This window comes from Ranitomeya variabilis, chromosome 3 (assembly GCF_051348905.1).
Source record: "Ranitomeya variabilis isolate aRanVar5 chromosome 3, aRanVar5.hap1, whole genome shotgun sequence".
NCBI lineage: Eukaryota > Metazoa > Chordata > Amphibia > Anura > Dendrobatidae > Ranitomeya > Ranitomeya variabilis.
Genome location: NC_135234.1, coordinates 131,869,690 through 131,890,579, shown reverse-complemented (window position 1 = coordinate 131,890,579; position 20,890 = coordinate 131,869,690). Strand labels below are relative to the sequence as shown.

Below are 20,890 nucleotides of genomic sequence, written 5' to 3'. Positions count from 1 at the left end.
TTGGCATTTCATTCTGTCCTGGTCAAATAAAGAAAATGTTTAAGGGTATGTTTCCACGGTAAGTAAACGCTGCTTGTTTGACGCTGCAGTGTCAAACAAGCAGCGTCCAGATGTTCCAGCATAGTGGAGGGGATTTTATGAAATCCCGTCTCCACTATGCGTGGAAACCCGCACGCGGCAGCCCTGCGACTCCGGACATGCTGCGCGTCTTTTCAGATCGCAGCATGCCCGTACACCTTGCGGGGACGCAGCGTCCCCGCAAGGCATATCACAGGGCCCTATGGCGAGGGGTGCGATGATCCCGGATGTGTACTGTACACATCCGGCACCATCGCGTCCCAGAAAGGGGGCGGGGCTTAGCGCCGAGCGGCTTCGCCGCTGCGGCGATACCGCCGCCCCTCCGGACCGTGGAGCCATACCCTAAAAGTGATGGACAACTACCTTAAAGGCTTTTTTCACACCATTGTTAAACCCTTCCATTGTCCTGTTCCATTATAAGAACAGAGTAATGAAAAGCAGACTTGGGTGGATTTATCATTAGATGCACACCAATAGAAGCCAACTTTCTCCACTCACTATAACAAACTCATCTTTCTGTCAAGTTTTCCTGATTTCAAACATATTTCAAATCTACATTTCTGGGTTTTGAAATGACCTCTCAAGCCACATTCTCAATGTTCCTTTTTGCCCCCAGACCAAGGCACATCACAATTTAGAAATAAAGGCAGAGATAAATATGCAATACTAATTGACTGCTTGTATATAATGTATGTGAAAAACACAAACAGATGCTTGGATTTCTCCCCAAAGTTTAGAATAGGAGAAAAAAAACAATGAGGAGAAGAAATATAAACCAGCTCACCCGTGATGCATACGCTGAACTTCAGGAGCACGGACCCGCTGTGTCCAGGCGTGTAGAATCCAAAAGAAGAAAATGTCCAGCTTCACCGAATCCGTGAAAAAAAGGTTTCTTTATTCACAAACAATTCATGATTAAGGGAGCTTAGTCTCCAGAAACGCGTTGAGATTCACACCCATATGGTTCGTGCTGAAGTTTGTATCCTCTATTTTATAAGTTTGTGAATAAAGAAAACTTTTTTTTCACAGATTCGGTGAAGCTGAACATTTTCTTCCTTTAGAAAAAAGCAAACCCTGAAGTATCCTGAACGACAAACATTTAGTGAGCTGGCATGATCAGTAGATAAGAAGACATGACCATGCTTCATCTGGGAGACTGAGAAATGTTGCACATTGCCAGTTAGCTTTGGGACATAATCCTGAACAAAATGGTACAGCCCCTCCAATTTGGAATTGTTCAAGGGGCTGACTAATACTAGATATTCCGTTATTACTTGCCACAGGGTACAGCACAAAATATTAAAAAAATAACAACTCAACGAGCAGTTTTACAAGATTGCCAGCTAGAATAATTGGAAAGTAGTGATGGGAGAACCCCTGGATTTTCAGGTCCAATGGCTTCAGCCGAACAATTTGGTTCAGGTGCCAGAACAGTACAGGAACCTGAACCCGGACCTCACTCACTTGACAGCACATCAAACACTGCCTCAGATCTGCGGTAAAATCATTACCACCAGTCAGAGAGCTACAGTTTCCACTCTGTTAAATTATAGCATGAGCCAGCAGCTGTGAACGAAGGTAAAAAGTTTACCTCCAGTCACTGGCATTGGCTTATGGAACTACTACTGCCATTAGTCTACGCCTGCAGCCACTAACCACAGCGAGAACAAGCTGCAGCTGATGGAAGTATTCATCAGCCAATGCCTGGGTTCTAAATAAATAATAATAATAATAATAATAATAATAATAAAAAAATAACACTATGTGTTTGCCTGTATTTTTTATAACTAGCCAGGAAAACCTGACAGCTGTGGGCTGCAACCCTCAACTGTCGGCTTCAGCACAGCTTTTTATCATGAATAGAGGGGTCCCCACACTGTTTTTAAGAAAAAATGATTTAAATAAATAATTTAAAAAATGGCATGGGGTCCAACCAATTATTCACAACCAGCCAAGTTAAAGCAGACAGCTGGGGGCTGGTATGCTCAGGCTGGTATGGGGCCATGGATACTGGCCCCCCTAGCCTAAAACTAGCATCTTGCAGCTGCCCAATGAACTGTGGTGACCTTGGTGAGAATACTTCCATTGGCCGCAACTCACAGTTATTAGTGGCTTCAGACGTAGGCTGATGGGAGTAGTAGTCCAATCAGCGGACGTCAGTGACTGGGCATAAATTTTTTATCTCCGGTCACAACTGCAGGCTCAGATGACAGCATGGGTACCACAGCTCTCTGACCCTGTGGTAATAATCTTACCACCAATCAGAGCCAAAGGCGTTTCTCGCGCTGTCATGCAGATGACCCGAACAGTAACACAGACATCCTGATGAAGTCCGTGTTCAGGGTCCATGCTTAAACGGTAGGTGTTCAGTACGGACCCCGAACTTATCTATTCAGGTTCGCCCATCTCTACTGCCAACTAGTGATGAGAGCGTGTGCTCGTTACTCGAGTTTTCCCAGCATGCTCGGGTGTTCTCCGATTATCTTTAGCGTGCTCGTAGATTATGTTTGTGTCACCGCAGCTGCATGATTTGCGGCTGTTAGACAACCTGAACACATGCAGAGATTGCCAGTTTGTTAGGGAATTTCCACATGTATTCAAGCTGTCTAGCTGCCACAAATCATGCAGCACGCCCAAGATACTCAGAGAACACCCGAGCATGCTCGGAAAACTCAAGTAACGAGCATATTCGCTCATCACTAATGGCAACCAAAGGGTAGTCAGAAAGCCGCATTAAAGCCAGGAAATGCAGATCGAAGGCAGAATTATAATGCAGATGGGGAGTTGCCAAACTGGCAATCAGGAACTGATTGCAGAAAATTTAAATAGGGAGCCATCCCTGGCTCCAGCAGAACTAGTAACCATTGAGGTCCCAGAAAACATACTCAAGAAATTTACTGGAAAGGAACATGCATAAATAAAACTAGGGATTAATACACACGTGCTTACGACGCTTGACTGCAATCACGGTGCGAGTGCCGTGCAACCTAACACCAAGAACCGGAATAAACTAGAGTAAGTTCTGCCATGGCTGTTACATCTATACTTTTCAGACCAGAACCTTTTCTCTGATCTCAGAGTTATTTCACACATGTCACCTGACATAAACAATGTCATGTGGCCACAGCTTCCAATCAGTAACTGCTCAACACTGATTGTCTGCAAGGAAAAACTGTCAGAGCAGCAGTCTGGGAATTAAGCACAGTGTTGTTTTTTTTAAATGATTATTTTATAGTGCATCCTGGGGCTATTAATAACAAAGTTTTCTAATAGTGGAAAAACCCTTTAAATTATCATCTAAATTTATACACAGGAATCTATAAAAAAGAGACCTGGCATTGTCGGCCACTTCGTTATCAGAATGAGTAGTTTAGTACCCTGGCTTGAAGCACCAACTGCTTCATCTGACACATTTTGACATTTCAGAATATGATGCCTTCACAAAACTAGCACTTGGCCTCTAAAGCTGCACAGCAAAAACAGAACAATATTATGTGAAAACACAATGGCAGAAAATGTATAAATCTGTGTGGATGTTATTGCAAGGATCACATTATTATTATTGTTGTTATTATTATTATGTGCAGGGACACACATCATTTTCTTCCTTCCACAGAGAATCATTATTCTGTGCTTGTTACATCGCAGTGCCCTAGATGTAGTGTCAAAGTCCCTGCTTCATTATGATTCATTCGTGCTATCTAAAATGATCCTGGATTATTTCTTGTGACAAATCACCAAATCTGAAAACATTGACTTTTAATCTGATGCCTTCCACCTTCAAGATAGAAATATGAAATTGTGAGAATTGTGTACAGCTGAAAATACAACCCGCCATCTGTCCCATTAATAACGTGTGCAAGACTCTGTATATAACGATCTCGCTAGTAAATTATTTGGAGGCTAACGTGTTCAACAAAAACACATTTGACATTTCACAATATCCTGCCCCCCATTCACACTTGTCATGGCCAGATTTCCCAAAATGAGAAGGAGCTGGGTCGGAAGGGGCCATAGCTAAGACTGCCCATCTAATTAATCAAAATTTATGACATTTTAGTGGTGGAAATTTCACCAGAGACGCACTTCAGTCACAAACGGAAGTTCATTTCTGGTGGAGACGCACAGCACTTGTAAGTTATATCTAATACAGTAAGTGGCAAACGGCTCTTAAAATGAAATTGAAATGAATTAGGCGCATCTTATTATGGCACGCCCTTCACTAAATGGAACCTTTCATGTAAATTTACGCTATTAACCTGCAGATAGCATACGGACAACATGTGGCACCCAACCTGAGAACCCCACTGTAAGGATCCTATGATAGTATACTTTAGGCTATGTGACCACGTTCCGCATTTTTAGCATTTTTTAAGCGTTTTTGCAGCGGTTTTCCGCTGTAGAAATGCTTAAAAAATGCTTACATAAAGCATTACATTATTTTGATCCACTCCGCAATTTTTGTGCTTATGCTGCGTTTTTTTCCGCAGCGGAAAATTATTGCGGGAAAAAAACGCAGCATGTTCATTAATTTAGCAGAAAATCAGCGATTTTGCCGCTATAGAATTGTATTTGGACCATTGGAAAAAAACGCTAAAAATCCACGAAAAAAACACGACAAATACGCGCAAAAAATGCTATAAATAAAAGCAAATAAACGCAAACGGATTTCCTGCAAAGGGAGTCTGGATTTCATAAGGAAAATTCTGCATACTTTCTGCTACGTTGCCACATAGCCTAAACGTGTTTCAATCACTGACTGGCTATAATTAAATGTTGATCGAGATTTCTTGAGAGTTGAGTGTCCCAGCGATCACATTGAATTTCACAACGTAATGTAACACTGGCATGGCCTATTTTTCGTCGGTGCAATGTGTGTTGCAGCCAAAGTCAACATGTAGATCCAAGATGAATGGACATGTGACATAGCTATTAAATAGGATTAATTTAGGAAGAATGGGTGAGGGATGTCGCTGGCATGCATCTCAGACTGTATTCTATGTAAACATGGAGAACTTTCTATGACATATAACTTAAATTGTTGTATGAATGCAATGTGATTTGGGTTACAAGGTAAAACTCATTCAAGTTGTTTGCGAATGTTACAGGTCACTTCAGGGTTCTTCAACCTTTATATTAATATATAGCACGCCCAATGGCTGGTCTCTATGACTGGTACTGTTGCAATGCTTGTATAAATATATATATATATGTAACAGAAAAAAGAAGTCCTGGATGTGAATTGGTGAGCTATATATATATATCCCTTGCTGATTTTGTAAGGTTGCCAACCGTCAAAGACATGAACAGTCTTTAATTTTAAGTGTAGGTTAATTTTAACATTGAGAGACAGAATATCAAAAACAAAATCTAGAAAATCACATTGTATAAATTATATAAATTTATTTACAGTTTGCAATGAGAAATAAGTATTTGATCCCCTACCAACCATTAAGGGTAAGTTCTCACAGTCAGTAAACGTTTCGGGTTGGACGCACATCCACATCGTCCAACCCACAGCCGACAGATGTTACAGCATAGTGGATGGTATTTGAAGAAATCCCATCTCAACTATGCATGCAGGGACGCCTCTGGCTTACCTACGGAAATGGACATGCGGTGCATCTTTTGAGACTGTAGCATGGCAATTTATCTTGCGGAGACGGTCAGTCTCTGCAAGATAAATTTCCCGTCCAATGTATTGGACGCAGTGATTCTGTATTTTTCAACGAATACATGCAGAATCACCAGCATTCAAAAGCCGGCAGCACTTTGGATGGAGCGGACATGTGCTGTGTCCAAAGCGCTGGTGGTTTCTGACTGTGGGAACATACCCTAAGAGTTCTGGCTCCTACAGACCAGTTAGACGCTTATAATCAACTAGTTACCTGCATTAAGGACAGCTGTCTTACATAGTCACATTTATAAAAGACTCCTGTCCACAGACTCAATTAATCAGTCAGACTCTAACACCTACAACTTGGGCAAGACCAAAGAGCTTTCTAAGGATGTCAGGGACAAAATCATACACCTGCACAAAGCTGGAATTGGCTACAAAACCATAAGTAAGATGCTGGGTGAGAAGGAGACAACTGTTGGTGAAATAGTAAGAAAATGGAAGAAATAAAAAATAACTGTCAATCGACATTGATCTGGGACACCATGTAAAATCTCACCTTATGGGGTGCTAGGACTGGCGAAACACACCAAATAATAATATTAGAGAATATAAGGTGCATTCGCAGTCAGGGATCCACCATGCAGAGATGACACCTGCAGCTGAGTAATGGCGAATGGACGCTTGCTCACACGTGAGTTTGACATCACCCAGTGTGAAAGGAAGCGAACTCTGTTGCTACACAGAGTCGCCATAAATACGCTGCGCCCTGTTAGCAGTATATTTATGCTATGTTAGCAGTCACAGGGTGCAGCTGAAAGACACTAGTGGGATCCCTGTGAATCACCCCCACTAAACTGGTGATTGGACTCGCTCTGACCCTCGTTGGCTTTTGAGCCCGCACCTGAGGATGCCCGAGTCAGATGCAGAGTCCAAGCGGGAGTTCCCACCCTACACTGACCGACTGTCAGGAAAGCGCACTGATTGCGCATGGTGCCGTACAGGCGGGCACTGTGAATAGATGCAGAAACGTGTGCAAAGTGTGCAGGTAGCACTGTTGGGCACTAGATAGCTTCCACCATTTGCTAGCAGTTATGAACACTAGAAATGAGAATAATTAAGGAGCTTTTATCCATCGACAGACATTCATCTACACACACACGTTATCAAGTTTATACTAACGCATGGCTGTGCGGCCATGCCAACCTTTTATAGCTGTAGCTCTCAAGGACCTTCCTAATGGTCCAATAGGAGCTGCTACAGGACCTGAGCATGTGACCCCCGACCTCCAAAGGGAGGTCGTCCCGCATGCATGCTCAGTATGGGAAAAGCAGGATTTAGTCCCTGAAATGCCTGCTCACTGCTGATCAGCAATGGCTACAAAGGCAGAGCCTGGAAAGGCAGCAGTAACCAAGCGCACAGTATCAGTTTGAGCCAGACTCTGGGACCGACATCTCCGCTGAGCAGGCTCCACTGCGGCTGGAGGAGAATGGGAGGCTGCAGCAGACATGGTTCAAGATTCTCCCTGTGCAGCGGTGGGAACTCGACTCCTAACATAGGGTATCATTGATCATGAAAAAGGTGAGAGATCAGCCTAAAACTACATGGGGCAACTGGTTAATGATCTCAAGGCAGCGGGGGACCACACAGTCACCAAGAAAACCATTGCTAAGTTGCTAACACATTACGGCGTAAAGATTTAAAATCCTGCTGTGCCCGCAAGGTTCCCTGCTCAACAAGACACATGTGCAGGTCCATCTGAAGTTTGCCAATGAACACCTGGATTATTCTGTGAGTGATTGGGAGAAGGTGCTGTGGTCAGATGAGACAAAAATTTAGCTCTTTGGCATTAACTCAACTTGCCGGGTATGGAGGAAGAGAAATGCTACCTATGACCCAAAGAACACCGTCCCCACTGTCAAGCATGGAGGTGGAAACATTATGTTTTGGCGGTGTTTCTTTGCTAAGGGCACAGGACTACTTCACCGCGTCAATGGGAGAATGGATGGGGCCATGTACTGTAAAATCCTGAGTGACAACCTCCTTCCTTCCGCCAGGACATTAAAAATGGGTCGTGCAAGGCGATGACCCAAAATATACAATCAAGGCAACAAAGGAGTGGCTCAAAAAGAATCACTTGAAGGTCATGGAGTGGCGTAGCCAGTCTCCAGACTTTAATCCCAAAGAAAACGTATGGAGGGAGTTAAAGCTCTGAGTTGCCAAGTGACAGCCTCAAAATCTTAATGATTTAGAGATGATCTGCAAAGAGGAGAGGACCAAAATTCCTCCTGACATGTGCGCAAACCTCATCATCAACTACATAAAACATCTGACTGCTACGCTTGCCAACAAGGGTTTTGCCACCAAGTATTAAGTCTTGTTTGCCAGATGGATCAAATACCTATTTCTCACTGCAAAATGCAAATACATGTATATAATTTATACAATGTGATTTTCTGGATTTTATTTTTGGTATTCTATCTCTCAATGTTAAAATTAACCTAACCTTAAAATTAAAGACTTTTCATGTCTTTGTCAGCGGGAAAACTTACACAATCAGCAAGGGATGAAATAATTATTTCCTTCACCGTATATATATACTGTATATATATATATATATATATATATATATATATATATATATATATATATATACATATATATATATATATATATATATATATATATATATATATATATATATATATATATATACATATTTATGTATATACAGTGCTGGACTGGGACGCTAAGGGCCAACCAGTAACATTGACAAGGGGCCCACTCTTCAGCTACATCCAAATATTACATGACCCAGCATTCACAAATTCACCTTTGCTTCTATGTAGTCAAATTCACCTTTGCTTCTATGTAGTAATGAACTGTTTGTAATTTATTAAATGATGAGATGCTGCTTCTGTCTGTTCATAGTGAATCAAGTGTATTGTGCCAACTACTGCTCATATAGGGTTATGGTGAGGCAATTCCTGCACAGGGTCCTCCTTAATTTGCTCTCATGCAAACTAGTCTGAGTATACATACTATATATATTATAAATATGGAACAGCTTAAAGGTAATCTGTCAGCAGTTTTTTTCTATTTAATCTGAGAGTACATAATATAGAACAAGTGAGCCATATTCCAGTGATGTATAACTTAGGTTCCTGGGTGCAGTAGTTGTGACAAAATCAGAGTTTTTAGATATAACATGAAGCAGAGCTGAGAAAGCAAACCCTGCACCAGTCTCTTTATGTTCATAAATAGTGTTGAGCGATACCGTCCGATACTTGAAAGTATCGGTATCGGAAAGTATCGGCCGATACCGGCAAAATATCGGATCCAATCCGATACCGATACCCGATACCAATACAAGTCAATGGGACTCATGTATCGGACGGTATTCCTGATGGTTCCCAGGGTCTGAAGGAGAGGAAACTCTCCTTCAGGCCCTGGGAACCATATAAATGTGTAAAAGAAAGAATTAAAATAAAAAATATCGCTATACTCACCTCTCCGACGCAGCCGGGACTTCAGCGAGGGAACCGGCAGCGTTGTTTGTTTAAAATTCGCGCTATTACTTGGTTACGTGAATTCCCGGCTTGTGATTGGTCAGGTCGGCCATGTTGCCGGGACGCGGACCAATCACAGCAAGCCGTGACGAAATTACGTCACGGCTTGCTGTGATTGGTCCGCGTCCCGGCAATATGGCCGCCCTGACCAATCACAAGCCGTGACGTCACGGGAGGCTGGACACGCGCTCATTTTAAAATGGGCGCGTGTCCAGCCTCCCGTGACGTCACGGCTTGTGATTGGTTGCGCCGCGGTCAACCAATCACAAGCCGGGAGGCTGGACGCGCTCATTTTAAAATGGGCGCGTGTCCAGCCTCCCGTGACGTCACGGCTTGTGATTGGTTGCGCCGCGGTCAACCAATCACAAGCCGGGAGGCTGGACGCGCTCATTTTAAAATGGGCGCGTGTCCAGCCTCCCGTGACGTCACGGCTTGTGATTGGTTGCGCCGCGGTCAACCAATCACAAGCCGGGAGGCTGGACGCGCTCATTTTAAAATGGGCGCGTGTCCAGCCTCCCGTGACGTCACGGCTTGTGATTGGTCAGGGCGGCCATATTGCCGGGACGCGGACCAATCACAGCAAGCCGTGACGTAATTTCGTCACGGCTTGCTGTGATTGGTCCGCGTCCCGGCAACATGGCCGACCTGACCAATCACAAGCCGGGAATTCACGTAACCAAGTAATAGCGCGAATTTTAAACAAACAACGCTGCCGGTTCCCTCGCTGAAGTCCCGGCTGTGTCGGACAGGTGAGTATAGCGATATTTTTTATTTTAATTCTCTCTTTTACACATTTTAACATTAATGTTGTTGCGATACCCGATACCCGATACCACAAGAGTATCGGAATCCCGGTATTGGAATTCCGATACAGCAAGTATCGGCCGATACCCGATACTTGCAGCATCGGAATGCTCAACACTATTCATAAACCAAAGATAATGGCTTAACAATGTACTACAGGCACTTCTAAACTATGCCAAAAGCATATGAAGAAGGGAGGCTCAATCTCATTCAAATTATTCAAAGCTTTCTTTATTAGTACAGAAAAAGAAAAAATATAAAACACTTAAAAATAGAGGATAACGGGGGGGCGTGGCTTGCAAGGGATTGGGAGCAGTCCTGTTTCACAGGAGCTCCTGATAAATCCCTTATTATAAGCGGCAATTTGCTTATATTTTGGGAGGATTTAGCTTATAACCCTACTTAAAGCTTTCAAGACCAGCTACAGAATGAAAAAAACGGCCTTTCAGAAGGCACAAGCAGTCCCAGGACATGCGGACACCAGCCATGGCCTTGCAGCAGGCAGGCACGGCAAGAAGGACAGAGGGCTGCACTCATCGGTGCTTTCAAGCCCTGGACTAATTTCATCTAAAGGAGGACCCATGGACAGACCCCCATCCACAGCGGCTCCCGCACTGAAAGCAGCAAGGCCCTCCGGTATCCCTACAAGATCTGGAGTAACCGGCGTGAATAGGCCCAAAGCCGCGGCCTCGCCTGTGCCGGCGAGGCCGAGAAGCAGGAGAGGGGAGGAAGCCCCGCCCACGGATCCGGCCAAAGCTCCGCCCACGACGCGCGACGGCTCCTCTCCCAGGGGGAGGAATTTGGATCCAGCTGCAGCAGAGGCACCGGGTAAGTCCGCAGCACAAGCGGCCCCAGCCATAAAATCCCAGGTGCTCTCTGTGGCATGCAAGCAGCCCGGAGCCGCCGCCGGGAATGAACTCGGAGCTTCAGCCGCGTCCTTGCCGGGAGGCGGGGGAGGCGCTGAGGCTCCGCCCACGGCCGATGGAGACACCGCTGCGAGATGCAGGAGAGCCGGCGCTGCTGCGGGAAGGGCACAAGGTGTGCCTGTTCCGCGGGCGGCGCAGGCTCAGCAATCAGGGCTGCCTGTTTCAAAGTGTCAGAGCGGCACAGGATTATTAATTGAAGCGGCGGCTCCACTTTCACCGGCGGGGAAGGGGAGCGGGAGGGTGGATGAAACCCCGCCCTCGACCCCGCCCACAACCAGCAATAATGGCACGGCAACTGCAGCTAAAATCATAGCGAGACAGGCTGCTAGCCGCTCGCTGAATTACAACGCCCCTGCTTTCGTGCCTCAGCCAAAACAGCTGATAACAGAGAGGCACAGGGCTGAAAGTGTTGAAAATGTTCATGTTGACACCCCACTGACAATTAATCACCCACAAGAGGATCAGTTGAGGGAAACCAGTGACTGTCCCAGTCAGGGAGAGGAGAGTCCCGACATTGAAACATCATGCTCTTTACCCAGTGCTGAGGGGTTGGGGACTATGGAATTTTGTATGTCTGAATTACGTATAGACAAGTTGATGAATGACTTCTGCTTACAAGCTAACCAAATAATGAAGGAACAATTCCAAACACTCTCGTTCTCTTTTGAACCGCCAAACACTCGTTCTGCTAGCACAGATTCAGCATCTGAATCATATATAAAGGACGCATTGACTTCCATCGCGGAAAGCCTAAAATCCCCATCGTCCCTATATTCCTCAAGGTCCTCCCTATATGATCATTCTTCTTCAGCAACTCATGACTCATATGCACCCTCTGCACATTCTATAGACAGCAATATGATGGACTCTCCCTATGGAAACGATAACTTCCCCTGCACGGATACTCCGCCGATCCCTCCGGTGTCCTCAGCTTTGCTAGAAAGCTTGCAAAAAGATATTGAATCTCTCAAATGCAACTTAGCATCCCTTGAAGATCATAAACGCAAAAACAACGTGAAAATTAGGGGTGTCCCGGAATCCGTTAAACCCCCCCATTTGAAAAATTATATTCAAAAAATGATCACAAAATTTTTTCCCGACGTTGACGATCCCAATATTATAGAAAAAGTTTTCAGAATTAGGAGACCTGTGTCTCTCCCATCAGACGTGCCAAGAGACATTATTGTATCTTTTTTTCCTGCTTGGATTAGGGGTAAATTGTTTGACCTTTCCTCCGAAAAAAACTTTCTGCTCTCTTCATATGGCCATTTAAAATTTTTCAAAGACTTGTCTAAAACCACTCTGGAAAAGCGACGTGATTTCTCATACATCACACGGGAGCTCCGGAGGTCCCATTTTGCTTATACATGGTCACCCTCCTCCACTCTTTCGGTTAAACTCTTGTCCGGAATTGTACATATTGCAACACCGGAGGAGGGGGTGACCTTTCTGCAACTACATGGTTTGGATCCTCCTAATGCCTCTAATGGACCTGTCTGACTCGCTGTCCTGTCCTGCACATAAGATCATATATATTTCTTCCCAACAGTCAGCATGGATATTGAGCCGAACTTTTTTGCTCCCACATAGTCATGGGATCACTTAGGGGTGTTCCTGTACATGACAAACCACTAACAAGATCTACTATATCCTAAGCTTAGAGTTCATGACGGGCATTCATATGTATATATTCTACCACTTACTGGTTTACTTAGTGAATTTACATAAAACAATACTTATGTCATTTTATAGCCTACCCTTAAATGTTTAGTTTAGTATGCGAACTTGCACATAGCACTACCCATATCAAGTTTTATGGTTTACTGCGTCATTCTTTTTTACGATAGTACTATTTACTTAGCGACCCCCGTAAAACATTATTTACATTATTTTCATAGATCACTATGTTACTCCTTTTTAAGCTAATTGTTACACTAACCGACTACTTGATTGCCTGTCTCACTTGTCTCCCCTATTGCTATAGGGGTTTGTTTTTCCCTACCTCTTATCCCACCCTCCCTCACCATCCTTTCCTAACATCCTTCCTTGTTAAAAGTTAAAATTCCCAATAAAAATTATTGAAAAACAAAAATAGAGGATAACATAAGCAAAGGCTGCTGCAAAACTCAGGATAGTAAACAACAGCCCTTCCAACAGGCCTAACCCTACATCTTTTAGGACTTGGTCCTTCTTACTGAACAGTATACTTACCATATTTGATGTCTCAGACACTTTGCTGTTCTGGGTAAGGCCTGATTTTAACTGTTTTATATTTTATGTTTTTTTTCTGTACTGATAAAGAATGCCTTGATTCATTTGATTAAGTTTGAGCTTCCTTTCTTCATTTCTCTATGTACGTAGTCTACTGGCAGTGAGCTGCTCATGTTATGCTGTAGTTCAACAGTGATTATCTCCTAGTGATAAAACATTAATTATGAGTACACAACAGCACACAGCCAAAGAAGTGACATATTCTTGAATTAAGTGCCTCAACTGCTACCTTGTGCTGTCCTCAGATTACATAGCAAAAACCTGCTGACAGATTCCCTTTAAAGAAATTGTCAGGAAATAATATGTGAGAAGGTATTGTGTGCCATACATGGATTGGAAACTAAATTGGGAATATTATATTTCAGGGCGTAATGTGGCAAATAGATGGATTCAGATTCCTGCAGGATGAAGGTCTCAATGTTTTTCTAAATTTAGATTATCTGAAGGGTGATTGCATGAATACTCTCAATTTTTGAGCCCTTGGGTTCTACACAAGGTTTAGGCCTCACTTCCACATGCATGGCTATCCTTTGGAGAAGTAGTGAAATACTAGAGGGAAATTGATGGCCAAGCTGATCTATTAGATTACTTTGGGCTCATTCTCAGGAATCTGGCACATCAGTTGAGGCACAGGTGCTCGAACAGTTGTGTCTGGCTTAGGCATAAACCACTCGACAACACAATTGATAAATGGGAACCCAGCCTTAGACTAGAAAGGTAAAGTACAATTCCAATCAGTCAAGGAACATTCGAGATAAATGTCCATGCGGTAACTGAACACATGTTATAAATTATTAGTTACTACATTATGTATTCATCTTAAATTGAGCATAAAATAGTTGAATAAAAAAACTACATGTCCCAAATGTCTTTGTCTATTTTTATTACAATGAAAAATTGTACCTCAAACTGTCCAAACCAATATAATTAGATATTATCCTAGGTATCATTTGTGATGTGAAGACTCAGAAGAATGGAAGTGCCATCCTGAATCGAGGAGCATAACTCTCCAAGCTACGGGCCATTACTGAAACATTGGGCATCCTGTTGGCTTGTAAAATACATCGTGGTTATATTATATCACTGAAGGAACGCGTTGATCAAGGAGGCCAATACAGGAACAGTGGGTTACTGTACAGTAACAAGATTCTGAGTAAAGCTAGTACAGCACTGCAGCCATAGTGCTATTCTGACCCCTGAAGGATGGTTGCACGAGAAACGCCTCATGCTGTCCTAGACAACAAGCAACACATTGCAGGTGGAAAGGATTACATTATAAAGGAATGACAGGAAGACACAGAAACATCAAAAAGACAGAAAGACAGATAGATAGATAGATAGATAGATAGATAGATAGATAGATAGATAGATAGATAGATAGATAGATATGAGATAGATAAATATATAGATACATTGATTTGGGAGATACATAGATAGATAGATATGGGATAGATAGATAGATAGATAGATAGATAGACATGGGATAGATAGATAGATAGATAGATAGATATGAGATAGATAGATAGATGATAGATAGATAGATAGATAGATAGATAGATAGATAGATAGATAGATTGATGATATGGGATAGATAGATAGATAGATAGATAGATAGATAGATAGATAGATAGATAGATAGATAGATAGATAGATGATATGGGATAGATAGATGGATGATAGATAGATAGATAGATAGATAGATAGATAGATAGATAGATAGATAGATAGATATGAGATAGATAGATAGATAGATAGATAGATATGGGACAGATAGATAGATAGATAGATGATATGGGATAGATAGATAGATAGATAGATAGATAGATGATAGATAGATAGATAGATAGATAGATAGATAGATAGATAGATAGATAGATATGGGACAGACAGATAGATAGATAGATAGATAGATAGATAGATAGATAGATAGATATGAGATAGATAAATATATAGATACATTGATTTGTGAGATACATAGATAGATAGATATGGGATAGATAGATAGATAGATAGATAGATAGATAGACATGGGATAGATAGATATATAGATAGATATATAGATAGATATGAGATAGATAGACAGATAGATAGATAGATAGATAGATAGATAGATAGATATGGGATAGATAGATAGATAGATAGATAGACATGGGATAGATAGATAGATAGATATGGGATAGATAGATAGATAGATAGATAGATAGATAGATAGACATGGGATAGATAGATAGATAGATAGATAGATAGATAGATATGAGATAGATAGATAGATAGATAGATAGATAGATAGATAGATAGATAGATAGATAGATAGATAGATATGGGATATAGATAGATAGATAGATAGATAGATAGATAGATAGATAGATAGATAGATAGATATGGGACAGAAAGATAGATAGATAGATAGATAGATGATATGGGATAGATAGATAGATAGATAGATAGATAGATAGATAGATAGATAGATAGATAGATAGATAGATAGATAGATAGATATGGGACAGATAGATAGATAGATAGATAGATATGGGATAGATAGATAGATATGAGATAGATAAATATATAGATACATTAATTTGGGAGATACATAGATAGATAGATATGGGATAGATAGATAGATAGATAGATAGATATGAGATAGATAGACAGATAGATAGATAGATAGATAGATAGATAGATAGATAGATAGATAGATAGATATGAGATAGATACATAGATAGATAAATAGATTTGGGATAGATTTGGGATAGATAGATAGATAGATAGATAGATAGATAGATAGACAGACAGACAGACAGATTAGGGCATAAATGCATATTTTATCCTTATAGATTATTACATTATCCTTCTCATCTAGGGTCCTACATTGCCCTAACACTGTAGGCTCAGTCCATTGTTTTTCTATAGGTGGCCTAGACGGCTACATACTCCAGTCCATAACATTCCAGCACATGGCAAAGCATTCCATCATGGTGAAAGAGTTAATGTTGGATGTGTGGATACAGAGAATGAAACAGTAAAGTGCAGTAAAGTCTTCTCCATCTGTTTTGTGTCTGAGTACAGATTGCATTGCTGCCAGCATGCAGACCTAGCAGTAAAATGACAACCTTTATCCTCGGGTTCCTCTCCCTCAGAGGCTGCCATGCTGTGTAATGTGCCCTGTTGGCGCAGGTTAGCAGTGAAACCATCTCTTTAGGAGGTCCCAGAACAACACAATTGTGCTTTCCATATGCTGAATAGTGATAACATACTATCTCTTAGTTGTGGTCCTAGTCTGAGAACCTGCTTTGCTGGTATTTCTGAAATCTTGAAAATGCAATTAATCATGTATGGTTATCACTTGCACAATGGAATATAAGACAAATGGCTTTTCTAACACATCCATCTTCCTGGCCTCAACATAATTATACCATGCTGCAAAGGATGCTAAACAACTTAGATCCTGCCTCTGCTCTTCACCCATGGACCTGGTGCTCTTTGGTGGCTTATTAGCCTTATTCCTTCGTATCCGGTAGAGATTGCTTTCCTTTCTACATCCACAAACGTTATCTGTCTAATATTCGTAAATGATCAGAGTGTAAACATAGCTTACAATAATCTCTTTGTACAAAAGTTTAATAAAAGCAGATATTATAGACTTTTTCCTAGTATTAGCCATTTTAAGCAGGCGTCATTTTGAGATATGCTCCATGTTATTTGCATCATCCTTAACCCTTGACGACTTGGAAACATGTCGCTCAGTGTAATATCCATGCTGATGCATGAATCTATACAAGTCCCTACATTAAATAATAATGGCAGGCAATGGTAATGGCTGTATAGTTTTCCTGTTAGATTGCTCCAAACTTGTCCGACTTTGCCGGAGGTGTGCACATGCCTAGTGGCTAGATGCTTCATTCAGCCATGGATGGAGGAAACACATGGTCGTATTCCAGTCCCATGCAGTCCCTTTCAGGACCTCCCTAACCCCACTTCATTGTTAGCAAACATGGCATGAAAGCCCTGGCCTCAACATTGACCTTGACCGAGACTGCGGGCCGATCTTGTCAATGGGACCATTGTTTACTGGTCCACTTGCTATATTCCGGAGTTGTGATTAAGGTGGGGGGCAATCCTAGCAGCTTTGATTAGCCGTCCACTGATCCATAGAATACATCTACTGTGGGAAAGCTGGTGCCAACTGCATGGCAGACAATTTTAGAATTGCAGCAAAATCTCATCTCCAGATCCTCTCCTCCCTCCTTACTCCCACTCTCCCTGTCAATTGATCTCTAGGTGACAGGAGAAGTTAGAGCAAGTTATTTATATAATCCGCTGGGTGGGGTATTCTGGATTCCTCCACATACCCAGCTTATGCAAGGGATCCCCATAACTTAGGGCATGGCATTTGCCCCATCACCCTTCTCTGCATTACAGAACATGATGCAACAAGAATCGGAGTTCCCAGCAGACAGAAGTTTAGGGCTAGGTCTCATCTACAGCCCTATCAGACCTCATTTTACCAGGCAGATTGTCTTCAACATAGAGATTTTTGGGGATCTCTTATGTGAAAACTTTTCTTTATTATTTCTACCAGTTAGAGCTGGTAACTGGTGCTACCAGTGGAGCATCTACCACGGCATGTCAGACTGGGTCATCTCCAATGCACTGACCTCGGTCTAGCTGCCTATAGTATAGGAATCCTTTTGATGGGATCTATGTGGTTTAATTGACAGCAATGCTGTAGTGACTGTGACAGACCAGGGATTGTGCTTGGGACTGATCGTGCCAGCCCAGGCATTGTGCTGCTCTATTTTTCCTCCAGCAGCAATATTATTCTCCTGCAGAATCTGCAGAAATAATTGCGTACCAATCCATACCAATACACTTAATGTCATTTAACCTCCTGCTGAAAAGAAGGAAAAAAAATGGCACAGAAGGAGCAGCGGCGGAATAGTAGATGTATATGTATGTAGCCATGCAGGGTGCTGCTGCTGCAGCTTGTGAGATCAATGCACCAGACACTACTACTGTCCTTATACATTGAGGGAAAACATGCTTTTTATATCTGATTTATGCTTCCCAGCCATGCTGCATTAACCCTTTACCTGGCTCTGCTCTAATACAGATGCAAATGATAAATGGCAGAACAAGGCAGGGTGTCCTAATGGCAGAACACACCATCACCATAACTGATATCTGCAGTTATAGATTCCCCTCTCATATCCAATACACATGACTAGTCTGCAGCAGCAATCAGGGAGTCCCCTCCATTCAGCAGCACCCAAGTTTCAGTAGTTAGACCACCGCATGCTTTCTGGAATGGAAAAAATCATCTTACCCAACACGATCTTCCAAAATATTCTGCTGTTGGAATCAGTCAGCAAGGTGATAGCTGGTCATCACAATGCTTAGTCAGCAGATCCACCTTTTTTTTTATTTCCTTGATATGTGGATAGAAATATAAAGATGAATTTTTCTTCTGCTAGCAAGCAGCAGCAAAAGAATCCCCATTCACAAGTGCCAAGTTCCCCACCATACAGGATAATTCCATCTAGCAGACCTTTCGCTCGCTCCTCCAGCTCTCAAAGTAGCCAGTTATGTGTTCGGTGTACAAGATCCAATCCAGGTGTGAATCAAAAGGATTAAAAAAAAAAGAACTGAAATTAAAAAAGAACCATAGAAGTCTGTTATCAACAGGGAGAATACAAAAAAAAGCCTTCTCTGTGCCTGCAGCCTTTTCAAAGCAAAGCCCCACTATACATGTAAGATCTCTCCATATTCAAGATGCAGCCGGGGGGTAGAAAGAAGAAGAGGAAGAAGCAGTGTATGTATATTTCACAAGTATCCTGCAATAACAGATCCAATGGGGCTTTCCTTGCACTGTACCGCTATGTGAAAGAACTCCTACTGCTGGCAAGGGTTTCTCCTGGGTCCTAGCACTCCAAAATGAGGATGAAGAAGGAGGTAAAAGGAATCAAAATCAGTTGTCTGCGAGCCCCCGAATGATGCTAATCTCCGATAAGGATGACCACCATGGAATAATGCAACTTGATGAGCAGCCACCATCCAGAAAGAGAGGAAGCAGGGAGAAGAGAAGGAGACGAGGATAGACAGAAAAAGGGGGAGAAACTGCAATGCATAAATGAAGCCAGTGTTTCAATAAGATCTCCTCATTTGATTGAATGCATTCTCCAGCCTGCTGCAACTGCAAGTCACAAAAACGATACTGTTACTGCCACCCAATGGATATTCCAGTCCTAGCCAATCCTCAGCTACTGCTTGCCACCCTCCAGTTTAGAAGGCTGAATTAAAACAGGAAAGCCTTACATGGAATCAAGGAAAAAAAAAAGTCTAATGGATTAGCTAGTGCTGTCTGTGATAACAAGTGCTTTCATTGTGCTCCCTGACTGCTGCATACTCCATAATGTCTGTCTGATGCCAGCAGCTCCTGCACCAGCATCACCCTATGCAGCACTGGCAATGTAGAGCCAAGCGCTTTATTACTTCATTTACTTGCTCACTTCCATACTATACCGTTGCTATGGGATCTCTTCTTTGTTCCAAGTGTCTGAACTGTGTGGGAACATTTTATCTTCACTCAATTCTCTTGTTAAATATTCTGGATCTCCTACATATCAAACAAATTGTATCACCAGAAGACAATATCACTGGTACGGTCTGATGAGTTCCGAAAAAAAAAAAAAAATCAATTAATTTGTTCATATTTACTTGGCATCGCAGAAAAAACAAAGGTTTTTCTAAAGCAGATAGAAATGGACTGGATCAGCGTATTAACCCTTTAGGCAGCGTTCCCATGATGAGCTTTCGGTGCGTTTTTGACAGTAAGTATTTTTGCCGTGTTAAAAACGCAGCATCTTACAGATCCAGCAGAGCAGATGGGAATCATAGAAATGTCACGTCCACTGTGCTCTGCTATTACTCAGCGTAAACTGACCTGCAGTGCGTGTTTCAAATCCGCAGCATGTCATTTACTATTGTAGGTACGCTGCATTTTCTGTGCCGATTTTTCCCTCCGGCGTGCATTAAAAATGGAAAAACCGTAGGCCGTAGTGTGTTTTTAGTGTTTTTCCACAGTGGAAACGCTTTAAAAACACATATAATCTGCACTTAAGTTTATCAATAAAGTTTTTATCAAAGCCAAATACTAGGAAATATATATATATATATATATATATATATATATATATTTATTTATTTATTTATTGCAATACATACCAACAAGAGACAAAAAATGCAGTGTCAAAAAATCATGTGAAATAATGCGCACAAAAACACAGTACAAAAGTAACAGAATTAACATAAAGCCACGTGCACACGATGAGTATTTGGTGAGTTTTTTTTACCTCAGTATTTGTAAGCAAAAACTAGAAGGTGAAAAATACAGAAGTGGTGACGTGTTTCTGGAGCGCCCCACTAGGACCCTGGGGTACTCGGGTCGAGTCCGGTGGTCGTTAAAGGGGTGGTCACGGTGGCAGCTATCCAGTCCGTGGCCCTGGGCATCCAAATAAAAGGTAAGGTCTTTAAAGGGATTATTTGGAATTGAGAATGTTCATGACGCCACCTGTGGTACTCGGTCAGGGATGACCGACGCTGCTTAAAGGGGTCCACTGGGAATGATG

At 42.2% G+C, this 20,890-nt stretch overlaps 1 protein-coding gene across 2 annotated transcripts in view; it reads right to left on the bottom strand.

The window, feature by feature from the left end:
* IL1RAPL1 (interleukin 1 receptor accessory protein like 1) overlaps positions 1-19,723 on the bottom strand; it is a 2,314,681-nt gene extending 2,294,958 nt beyond the window's left edge. The window contains exon 1 of one of the 2 annotated variants that reach the window (XM_077294673.1): positions 18,589-19,723. The gene's annotated coding sequence lies outside the window, so the exon portion shown is untranslated. The remainder of the gene's footprint in view (positions 1-18,588) is intronic. The other variant, XM_077294674.1, reaches the window with a different exon arrangement.
* Between the last annotated feature and the right edge of the window lie 1,167 nt (positions 19,724-20,890).